General features: G+C 33.1%; 1 protein-coding gene and 1 non-coding gene across 5 annotated transcripts in view; both read left to right on the plus strand.

Moving 5' to 3' along the window:
* Positions 1-12,218, plus strand: part of LOC118195824 (protein Wnt-5b-like) — a 995,694-nt gene that overhangs the window by 877,287 nt on the left and 106,189 nt on the right. The gene's annotated exons all lie outside the window — the stretch shown is intronic.
* On the plus strand, positions 686-777 carry TRNAI-UAU (transfer RNA isoleucine (anticodon UAU)). The gene is given in 2 exon segments: positions 686-723; positions 742-777. It is a non-coding gene; the product is annotated as a tRNA-Ile (tRNA).

Here is a 12,218-nt window from a genome sequence, read left to right on the forward strand (position 1 = left end):
TGAAAGATAAAGCACGCAAAATACCTAAATTTATGCTAACATTTTTGCATATATTTATTCCGAAGTGAATGTAATATGAATTTTAAACGTATTTTTTAAAAAAATTATTTTGCATTATTACCACCTCTTCTTGTTGGATTAAGTTTTGAACGAATAAAAGCAATGTCTAAAGTTATTTGTAATTCAAATTTCGCGATTTAATAGAGAATTTAATGTAAAATTTATAACATTATAAGACGTAGTTTATTTCTTTTTCAATAAAATTCACTTAGGTGTTGTTAACAAATACTCAAGTATGTATGGATTTTATAATACGCACAAAAATCTGTAGACGTGAAACTGGTCGTAGTTTTCCATCGAAATCACTTGAAAAATGTAATTTGCTTCATCGAGTTCAGTTGTGACAGCAATTTCGTTGCATCTTTTAAATAATTAAAGTAAAAACCACGAAGAAAGAAAGCAGAAAAGGAGGTTATTTCATCTCTATATATTACAAATAATACTGTTCCTTAGATAAAAACGGCAGTCTGTGGTAAGTCATTGCTCAGAAATTGATCTCGTAGCGATTATCTGTTCATTCATTTATTTTTTGTTATCGGAGTTTTGAACGATAACACTTCATAGATAATGCGTGTTCATGGGTGACGCTTGCTGGCAAAAGTAATTTTTCAGCTCTCGCTACCGTTCCCCAGTGGCGCAACTGGTTAGCGCGCGGTACTTATACGACAGTACTCGTGAGTAATGCCGAGGTTGTGAGTTCGATCCTCACCTGGGGAAATGAATGTTTTTACAGAAAAGTTGGCAGTTATACTTCCCGTCTTTGAAATTGTTTAAGTGTAGGTTGTTATCAATCATCAAAGTATGACGTAATTTTCTATTTCCAACAACTAGTTAAAGCTATTTAATTTTTATCTTTTTGATTGGTTACTAAGATATAATTTTATTTTCTGACTTTGAAATTGTTTAACCAAGCATTTACTAAGAAATAAGTATATATATATATATTAAATTTATCGTTTTTAACTGGATGTTTATTATTAACTTGTTATTTATTTTCTTGTTTTAGTTTATTATTTTTAGTAGCTTTATTATTTTTTGCAAGGATCTAAATATTATTAAATGTTTTCAGATGACTAGGAAAAGCTATTATTTTTTACATCTTTAAATACTAAAGCTTTTAAGTTATTGTTTGAGACTTGTTTATTATTAGCTTTAAGTTATTTTTTGATAAAACTTTAAATATCATTAATTGTTTATCTATCAATATTTTCCATTGAGAATAGTTGTTAGGATCTACAGCGCAATTACTTTTCGAAATTTAAGTAACAATTCATTTATTTCAGGTGCTAATTTAGAGAATAATTTGTGTGGATATTAAACTATTTAGGTTTAGAGGAAAATTAATGTATTTATTGTTTATTATTTATCGTAAGCAAACTTCCTTAGCCAGTACTTCTGATTTCTTTTAAATTTCTTAAATTGGAGGACAAAATAAATAAAAAGAAAATAATTCATACAAAATAATAATTAAAACAATTCGGAAAAATTATTCGATAATTAATAACATTTTTAAATTTTAGCTTTGTGTATGCGCATATAATTGAATTAATTATGAAAATGCATTTCTGAACTACATGTCAAGTTAAAAGTAAGACCATGACAAAAAAAAGGCCGTATTTTTTGTACCCTTTTATAAGAGTTGTGTTTTACCTTCAACCGCGTAACAGTAGAATAAAAAATACAAAATAGTTAATGAATTAATGAATGAGAAATATGAAGTTTAAATATTTAATTTAGCTTATTGTAATGTTTGCAGTATCTTGTAATTTTTAAAAATTCCGTTCCATCATGTTGAATTTTTAAACATATGTTGCACCATAGTTGCGATTTAAGCGAGATTTTATGTATTTTTTATAGTTTTGAGAGATAATTTGCGTATGAACAAATTACATTTATAATTTAATGCTCTACATAAAATTTTCTAAAATGTACTCTAAATCAATATATTATTGTTATGATTTTTTTTATATATATATATATATAAAGAAGAATGTCTGTTTGTGTGTTTGTTCGTGATTAACTCGGTCACTACTACAGCTATCGTCACCAAACGTTCTACAATTCTTTTCTGTGTCTTAGGAAAGGTCGTCGCCCACTCCCCCCCAAATATTTTAGCCAAATGGCTAAAATTAAATATATTAATTAAAAACTCTAAAAACGCTAATTTTCGCCCTCATTTTTCCGAGTGGCAACTGTCTCGGGGGTTGGAAATAAAAATGCTTTATCTCGAAAATTGTTGCTACTGCTCGTTTTCAAATCGTAGAGTTTGTTACCTAAAAATTTCTCGACTGAAATTGAATATAGGCGAAGTATTGGAGGGAAGTTGAGCTTTTACGACCATTTGATTAGAAAGACGAAAATCATTAAAACCTGCGTGTCATTATTGCTGATATAATGAGAGAGAATTAGTTTATTTTTAATCGAAATTTTTTATGTGGGTTCCATATCGCATCAGACTGAAACATGTATGACTATGAATCGTATTTGTTGCATCGTTATTAGAGAAGGATTGCAGCGGTATCGTTCTTTCTGTTAGATACATTATTCTCAATCTAACTTAACTTGCATCGGATACTTCCGCTAGTATGTTAATATTTTAGTGAAGCTGTGCTTAAAATTGTAGTATCTTGCGTAATGTAGCATTATAAAAGTCTGAAGAGTCGGAGCTCTGCCAGAAAAATGAGATTACAGGGTCAAGTTTAATTAACATTTAGGTTAAATGGCTATCTTGCTAAACTGGCGAGATATTGCCAAGCTGGCGATGTTTTGGTAATTAAATTTTGTCGTCAAACTTTGCGAAAAATCTCCAAACTTCACGAGCATTTCGCCAAAGTTGTCGACTTGTTCGCAAAGTTTATAGCCGAAGTCTCCAAATTTGGCGACATTTGGATCCTGTCCCTGTAACTACATCCGGCCTTTATATGTAATTAGCCGTATAGCCCTTTCAGACATTTTGAGAAATGGGAGATATTAGAGATTCCTCGGCGGCCGAGCAAAAATTATATAAAACTGCAGGAAACATCAGCTCTCAGTTTCGCAATCCAGAGTCCACTAAGGGGTATTGGGAAATATCCGTTGTGAACTTCGGTCTTTAGGTGCGCTTTGCATTGCGTTGTGTTTAACGTTCTTAGTAGTCTGAAGTGTAACTAATGATTGTGCTTTGTGATACCGAGAAGAGCTGTACGAGTATTTTTGTGGAAAGTTCCAGAACTATGAAGTCTTCCTTTTGCTAAAATAAAGTTTATCAAGATGTCATCGGTTTTATCTGCAATCAATTTATTAGAACGCGTACGCACGCAACATTATTTTTTTTTATTCCTTGCAAATTCAAATTTTCTAGAATGAGCTTTAATCATCGTTAATTTCATATTAATTGCTTTACAAAGAAAAGAAGTAAACTAAAAACGTGCGTAACGTGTTTACGATCATTAAACTGCACAAAAAAAATTGTGGACTAGTGTTAAATGCTTATTAAATCGTATTTTGGTATCAATTCGTTAGTTTTCTTTCTTTTTCGTGTTTTTCTGTTTTCAAAACATGCTCAATTTTTGCACATTTATTTATAATTTTATTCTTCATTTCCTTAAATTTTCTTTTGATTTTTGTCATTCGTTCTGGAACAGTATTACGTGCATTTTTTTACATGATGTGCTAAAGTGGTACCTGTTAAAACGTGTTTTTAGACTTAAATTTCAATGCTTGGCACTGGTACATTTCGAAATATTTCCAACATGTGCTTATAAAGTACGAGTTATTCATACTATAAAGAGTGGTCCAAAATTATTGAACGCATTTCATGTTTGAGGGTTAAAAAAAAGAACAAAATTACGTGCGAACATGTTTATTGTTTTCTCGGAAAGTTTTAAATTTTAAACAATAAATAACTTTCATACGAGGTCTATTTGTGACGCAATTCAAATGTGCAATGTGCTCAGTAATTTTGGGACACCTTCTAGTATTTAGAATAACCATCTAACTTTCAAGAACCATCAAGCAAATCTTTTTAGACGAATATCTTAGTCAATAATTTTTATTTTGAAGCTGAATTAGTTACAGTGAATACACTTATTTAATATTTATTATAAAAACGGATTTATTCGTATAAAATTTTGTAGTAAGAAAGGTATTTATTCGAATGAAAGTGTAAAATATTATTACTTTCAAATTATATAGTCATTTTACATAAACTGAAGTCAGTAAGTCAAATATCATAAAATGAACTTTCAAAGATATTTAAAATTTAATGCTTTTTTTTCATACTATTTTTTAAATTTTGAGTTAATCGTATACAAACAGTGCTAGATTTTTTAAGAATATAAAATTTAGAATATTTTTCATTAATTGCTTTAAATCCATTAGCCCAAAGGTGTGCTAATTTCGTTCTGGCATTTTGCATCGATTCACTGTAAATGTTCGTGTCAATGTTTCAAACTGTTGCCATCAAATGTTATCACCCTGTGTTATATTTAAAGAAATTAAATAATGAAGAATCTGCATAAATGTTTGTATGTTTCTCGCATTGTGATAGCACAACGAGAGCCATCCAGTTTTGAATAACGTAATCGTCCTCAGAATATGGGCATTTAAAAGCCCAAATTTGGAATTTGCTTTATTATCGATTTCGTATTTTTAAACATTTTTAACGAATTTTTGATTAACAAACTCTACGATTTCTAAGCGAGCAATGGCAACACTGTACGGAGAAAAACATTTTTGTCTCCAGCGCGCGAGACTGCGTATGGGAAACTATAAAGATATGCTCATTTAAAAATTATTTTGCGATACTGCTGTTGAATTGAATTTTATTGTTTATGTGCGAATAACATGGTATTTAATAAATAAAGGTAACATAGAAAACGTTAAGAAAACTCCTCTTTGGGCGTAATGTGAAATCTGCAAGCTTTTAGAATTTTTTTATTATTTTTTCAAGTTTTATTTTCAAAAGTTATATGAAGGAAATCAACCATAATAATTTTATATGTAAACAAGTTGACTGCGAAGATCTTACGGTCTAGGAACTCAGCATTAGAAACTTCATCTTTTAACGCTACAAACGACGTGGCAAATTGTTTGCGATTCCTATCTTATTATATGAGTTTTCTAAAAATAGAGCTTCCAAAGGAAGGGAATAACGGAGACGTTTTCAGCGTGACAACTCTGTTGCATCCCTGGCAAATGTCTGCATTGCTTTGAAGCGGAAACGAAACTTACCCGAGGACTTTTTGCTTGCCACAGAACATCGCACTTACATCTTCTAAGACGAAGGTGGGACAGACTGGAGGAAAAAAACAGAAAATCAATCTTCTGTTCCCTTCCCCTCCCTCCCCAAACAAAACATAGAAACTAGGAGTGTTTTAGATGCTGGTTGTTTAGAAGTATTGATAGTGTCTATAACTTTGTTTAATGAACTGGTAAATAATAATGGAAAAGAAGTTGCTAAGTTGCGCATCCAAAACTTATTTTATAGACTACTCGGGTCTCTAAAATAGTTATTATAAAATAAGAAAAATAAGAATGAATAAATAAATAAATCTAAAAGGGCTCACTCAGATTGTATAATGGTCACTCAAAAAGTCTCTTGTAAAGTTTAATATGGTTTATTAATAGCGATTATTACTGGAGATTTCCTAGATGGAATAGCAGAACATTTTACAGGATACCAGATGAATATAAACATTTTGACTAACATGGGAACGTTATATATGTTCTGCTAATTTTAAAACTGAAAAAATAGATAACGCAGTTCTTTAAAAATATTGGACGTTTTTAATTAGATATATCACGAATGAAATGCATTTTTATCAAAATCATTTCGATTCATTCTGCCGAATGGCAACAAATCCGAATGAAAAGTTAAGCAACACGTTTACAGTGGTCGACGTTTAAAGGGAATTAAAGAAAAATCGGGTTTCGAAGCTAATTAAACTCTTTCGAGCTAAAGAATTGTATAATAATATTAATGAGACCAGTAAGGGTAATTTCACGTATCCAGGTAGTAATTAGTAGTAACGGAGAAAATGCACTGCATTTATTGCTTTTGAATCACTTTGTTGACAAAACAATAGCAGCGAGCTTAAGTCTGGAGAGGGGGGGGGATTAAATATCTTACTCTCTTTCGAATGACAACGCAGAGGCGCGTAAAACATAAATATATTTTATTTCGGGTAGAAGCCGCCCAAACGAGATAGGTGGTTAGTGACTTCCGTACAGAAGGGTCCCGGCTGGAATCCCGGAGTAGGCATGGATGTTCCTAGATGTATAGTGTCTTTGTGGCATGGGGGCACTCTAAATGTATGGCGAGCCAAAAGTCCTCTCGTATGGTTTCGTGATGGGAGATCCTCCGAGCCACTCCCCGAAGCGCTCTTGCTCAAAATTGGGGTCGAACTGGGCAAAATTGTACTGGTAGTTACTAGTACTCAAGTTCTGATGAGTACTTATTCTGATTAAGTCAGACAAGTGAGATCGGTCACAACAATAATATTTCGGGCAGAGCCAAACATTTCTTTTAAATTTCTGAATTTATTGATTAAATTTAATAGACAAATATATTTGTCAAGTGGCAACGCGTTGCTTTTAACTCGCTGCGTTTGTTAATTGAATTTTTATTAAGCTCGTGCAAAACATGAAAAAAAAAAAAAAAAAAAAAAAAAAAAAAAAAAAAAAAAAAAAAAAAAAAAACTGAAAGTTTTCAGATTTTACATTACGCCCAAAGCGGCGTTTTTTTTTAGCGTTTTGTGTGTTACCTTTATTTATTAAATATCATGTTCTTCGCACTTAAGCCATAAAATTCAACTCAACAGCAATATTGCAAAATAATTTTAAAACTCAGCATATCGATAGAATTTCCGATACACAGTCTCGCGCGCTGGAGATAATTTTTTTTTTTATTTTTCCCGTAGAGTGTTGCCATTCCTCTCTTTGAAATAGTAGCTTTTGTTAATCAAAAATTCTTTAATGTCTGACAAAATAGGAAATAGATGATATAATAAATTCCAAATTAGGGCTTCCAGATACACATATTCGGTGGAGGATTACGTTATTCAAAATTTGATTGTTCTAGGAACCGTTGTTTTAGCACAATGCGAGAAACATACATACATTTGTGTAGATTCTTCATTATTTAATTTCTTTAAATATAATACAGGACTGTAATATTTGGTGGCAACAGTTTGAAAAGCGAATTAACGCAAAAAGTGAATCGACGCAAAATGCCAAAATGAAATTAATAGCCCTTCAGGCTAGCGTCCTTTGGGCTAATAAAATTCGAAATTCAAAATTCGGACTTCCAGGTGCACATTTTTGTATGCAGGACTGTGTATGTTCAAAATTTTAGAGCTCTGGTTCCTTCCGTCGAAGAACAGGCAAACGAATAAATATACACGCGCATACATACAATACATTACATACATACATACAGATTTTTCATCATTTATTGAGAATATTTACGAAATCAAACAAGCTACGGAAACTGTTCCTTTTAATTAGTGCAATAATTCTAATAGATGGTTATTTCGAGAAACTCTCCAGTTTGTTTCTGTGAAGGTAGAGATGTATATTGATTTGAAAATGCTAATCAAAGAAGTATAATTGTTTTCACACAAGAATGAAAATGTCAAAAGAATAATACCAGGATCACTTTTCAAAGAAAGTTTTTGCTCAGAAAGGCTCAAGCAGGGCGGTAAATAAATCTGTTACCCCCTTCATTCTCTCATTGAAACTCTATACTAAGCAGACTACTTTGTAAAAATTGCCATTGTAAAGATTTGCCATTCTTATAAGTTTTCATTTAAAGAAAGTGATTGAAATGGATTAAAATTTTTTACTTTAAAATTTTGTTTTTTATTTTTATTTATTTATTTGTTATTTGGCTCAAAAAGGGCTTAAATCTTTTATTTCCTTTTTTAAACAAGGTGAACTTACTCTTTATTTTCCGGCTGGTTACTGGTCGTCATAGAGACGTCATGCTAAAAGCTAGTAATTTATGTTGTCAGAAATACTGGCGACTTTCAGAGGTGGTCAACTTAGGGACTTAGTCTCGAGGAGACGGTTGGTTATATTTACATAATTTACTAAGGCGCAAGCATATTAATATATAGCTTTGCTGTAAAATATATTTAATTTACTAAGGCGCAAGCATATTAATATATAGCTTTGCTGTAAAATATATTTAAAATAATAAATTTTGCTATGCATTTAACTGTTTAATACAATGAATTATCTCTTTGGCAATTAATTCAAAGTTCAATTATTCTAAGGCAATTATTTCAAAGTGACCAACGCTGGCGGTTGAGAGGTAAAACTCTTGAATATTGGTATTTCGATCCGAGTACGGCTTCTGGCGACTGGGCCGGCTGTGTCAGAATTTTCGTCTTTTTTTCCTGTACAACGTGAATACAAGCGGTTTTCCTTAAAAAGACCTCCGTGTCCTCCCTTAAGGTAAACAGCCTGTAGAGTCATTAGGGTATTTTGAAGCAGGAGATATGAAAAATGAGCAATGCCCTCGCTTGAACTCGAACCTGGAACTCTCGAATACGCGCCGAGTGTGCTAACCATTACACCATGAAGGCATGCCGAAAGGAGGGAGAAACTAACTTATAAGCCCCCGAATGCTTTAATAATTTAAATAATTCTAACCCTGAAAGTGAGCATAGTTTCCGAGAGCGCACTTCAAAATAATTATGGAACATTGTCTCTGTAAGACGACCATCCCCGCAAAAGGACAAAAATTATCCAGAACCGTAAGCGGCTGCTTACGACATTTGACATTTGATTAGAGGCGTGCGGTAAAATTGCTGAACACTGGGAGTTCCGGCCTAGGTTAAATTCCAGGCGAATTAGGCTGGCTGCATGGGCGTTTTCGTAGTTGTCTCCATGTGTAGCGTGCACATGAGCCAGTTTCTCTTAGAATAGTCTCCATGAAGGCATTCTTCCCTTTAGGCAGATTGCCGTGATGTGTTTTGCCATAATCAACTAAACTAAACCATATGTATTTGATTAAAAGTACTATTTAAGTAACTTCTTAATTTACTTAATTATTTATCATAATTTTTTAAGCTATGTATAATTTTGTAAATACTGTTGCAGATATTTTGATTCACGTCTTCGCTTAAAATATGGAAAATCTGCTCCCTCGGAAAATGATGTTTTATATTTCTTATCAAACAAAAAGGTAGCTATGAAAGTTAATTCTGAGGCGAGTACTTTTGGAGACGCCCAATTTAAACCATTAGTATGACTTCCACCACTGTAGGCTTAATGCCAGTTAGGTCAAACTGCATCAAATTGGAAGGGGGTGGGAAGATCAGAAGAGCTATTGAGTTGTCAAACATCACTGTCACTAATAAACAAAGATCACTTCACGCCTTCCAAAATCCGGATATTCCTTAATTGTGATATGGCATCTAAACGCTACGTGTACATGCGCTGTGATTTACGTAGACCCGCCCTAATCATGACAGGTGTTTTATCAAGCAAAACAATAGCTCGGTTTTCGTTACTTTTTGAGTGCATCTTACGATGAAATTTTAAACCGACAGTGCCGTCATATTTTACTTTTGTCGTTGGCGTTACAAAAAAAATCTATCACTTTTATCGATATTGTATTAATTTTAGTTAGCTCAAACAATTAGTGGCTTATGATATTTTCTATTTCCTTATTTAACAAAATATTTATGTTATTTATTTTTAAACTTTTCCGGCTGGTTATTTTGTACAAAGCATCGTATACAGGGTCATGAAAATCTTCCCCGATAATATGAACCTCAAGCGGCTTATCCGCTCAACCAATAAAAATGAAATTTCGGATATTGTTATTTGAAGGTATCCGCTTGAGATTATGACAATTTAAAAGAATACAGCTCTTACGGTTATGGTTACAGTGAAACAATTTCGGAATTTTCGAATGGCAACACCCACTTTTTTCATGTGCTAATTGATCAGTGAATTGAAAAAACATAAGCACCGTTCGAACGATACACGTGTGACAAAAATTGCCGGCTTTAAACATTTGCAAAGAAAACCATTGTAAAGGATAAATAACAACACAACAGAGCAAAAGCAAAAAACTTTTACTGGAATTAACAAGTTTTTAACATGGACAACATTTCAAGATAGAAGCATCTCCCCTAACCCTGCAGTTTCGTGGCCATCGCGATCCTCCTACCTCACACCGATATATTTCTGGTTCTGGGGTTATCTGAAATCTAAGGTGCATACATCAAATCCACGAGATTTCTCATAATTGAAAGATGCCATTAAACGAGAAGTCCTACTGTGATGTTAAGATCGTAATTGTTGGCAACAGTCTGCGTAACGCATGCAGTGCGTTATCGTCTGCGAAGGTAGGCTCGTTGAAAACTTGTAATTAAAATAAGTGTTTTTCTCGCTCCTCTCTTGCGTCGTCATTAGTACTTTACAATGCTCTTCTTTGCATATGTTTTACGCCGGCAATTTTCGCCATACTGTTTTGCTTCAACACCATTTATGTTTTTTTCAATACGTTGATCAATTTGCGCAGGAAAAAAGTGGGTATTCCCTTTCGAAAATTTCGAAATTTTTTCACTGTAACCGTAACCTTGAGAGCTTCCTATTGTTTGAAATCATCGCAATCTCGAGCGCATATGTTCAAGTAGCAGTATCTGAAATTTCAATTTTAAATTTATTGAAATATATTGGGGAAGTTTCTTTATGTTATCGCTCCTGTATGTTATCGTCTTCACACAGCCTTCCCACAGCTTCACATCGTCTTTATTATCGCAACTCTATGTCATAGCCATATACACTTCCAGTTACCATGATGTTTCAAATTATGCAAGATTCATATCTTGAGTTATGGTTACAAAGCTTTATAGCTTTATTTGTAACTTTAAAAAATTAATTTTGTAAAAATTACGAAATCTAACTTTTTATGCATTTCTCCGACCTCTGTACTTATATTGAGGAAAATGCTTTTTCACACGTAATTTATAGGTTTTGAAACGTTACAATTATATTATTGTTTTCTTCATGCAATTTTATTAATTTAGAATCATAATCTTGTAATCGTGAAAAAAATTCAGTTAAGTACATATATTTTTCATTTTTGATTAATGGGAATAATAGCGTGAATTCGCTACGTGTCAATACCGAAGCCTCCTTATGCTGTCTAGAAAACGAATTCTAATATGATTCTGTAAATAAGATCTCTGTTTTTTAAAAAAAAATATATTCGTCAATATTTTTCACAGTAATCTGCATAGAAATGCTCGTCACATACCCTCTTAATATCAGAAACCTTCTTCTAAACTCGTATTTTACTTTTAGTTGAGTACAATTGAAAACTACTAAATTAAATTCAGTGGTGCGGCAGCCCTGGTGGGCCATAGCATGCAGTGCTTCCGATATCTGCTTTCTTGACCGTGGGCCCAAGGTGCATGAGCATATGCCCTAAACAGTAAAACAATGGTCATCTGAAAGTGGTCAGCTTGTCACAGCTCCCCCGGTGTTTAATCCCCAAGCGAACTTGCTACTCATTTTATCGATCCACTCGAGGGATAAAAGGCTGAGTCAACCTTGCCCATCCCGGGGATCGAATTCCGGACCTGTGGTGCTGTTGCACGACGCGCTAGCCACTGCGCCACCGGGCACAACTGCAAACATTTGCTCTTTAATTTGTGTAAGGCCCCTCAGTGGGACGTTCGACTTTAGTATCAAATATACTGGCCAGTTTTTGTTATATGAGAATGACACTTTTGTGTTTTATTATTTTTTTGTGCGAAGTAAAAAGGAAGTATTGTAATCGCGAAAAATTTCAAGAATCAATAGAAAAATCCATTTCCATCGTTCGCGAAGCCATTAAGACGATTGTTTTGCGTGACATCTATACTTACGGGCAGAATAAAAGACTCTTTTTCACAAAACGGATTGTAAAATGGATTCAGAATGGATTTTTTCGTGACGTCTGCATGTACCTACACTGCGGGGGGGGGGATTGTGCAGTTCTATATCTCTCGTTCTATTGGGCCGATTGACGAAATTCAAATTGCGATTTTCATGGAAAAAAATTAGCGTGTCAGTTTAGAAAAAGTCTGCTTTTACGTCAAAATACCTATATTAAAACAATTCTATATATAAATCTAATATATATCCTAAGTCACGCTTTTGAGACATGAAAAACGCAA

Source organism: Stegodyphus dumicola, chromosome 6 (assembly GCF_044657685.1).
Source record: "Stegodyphus dumicola isolate Sdum_Otavi_A_Nest chromosome 6, ASM4465768v1".
In the NCBI taxonomy this organism is placed as follows: domain Eukaryota; kingdom Metazoa; phylum Arthropoda; class Arachnida; order Araneae; family Eresidae; genus Stegodyphus; species Stegodyphus dumicola.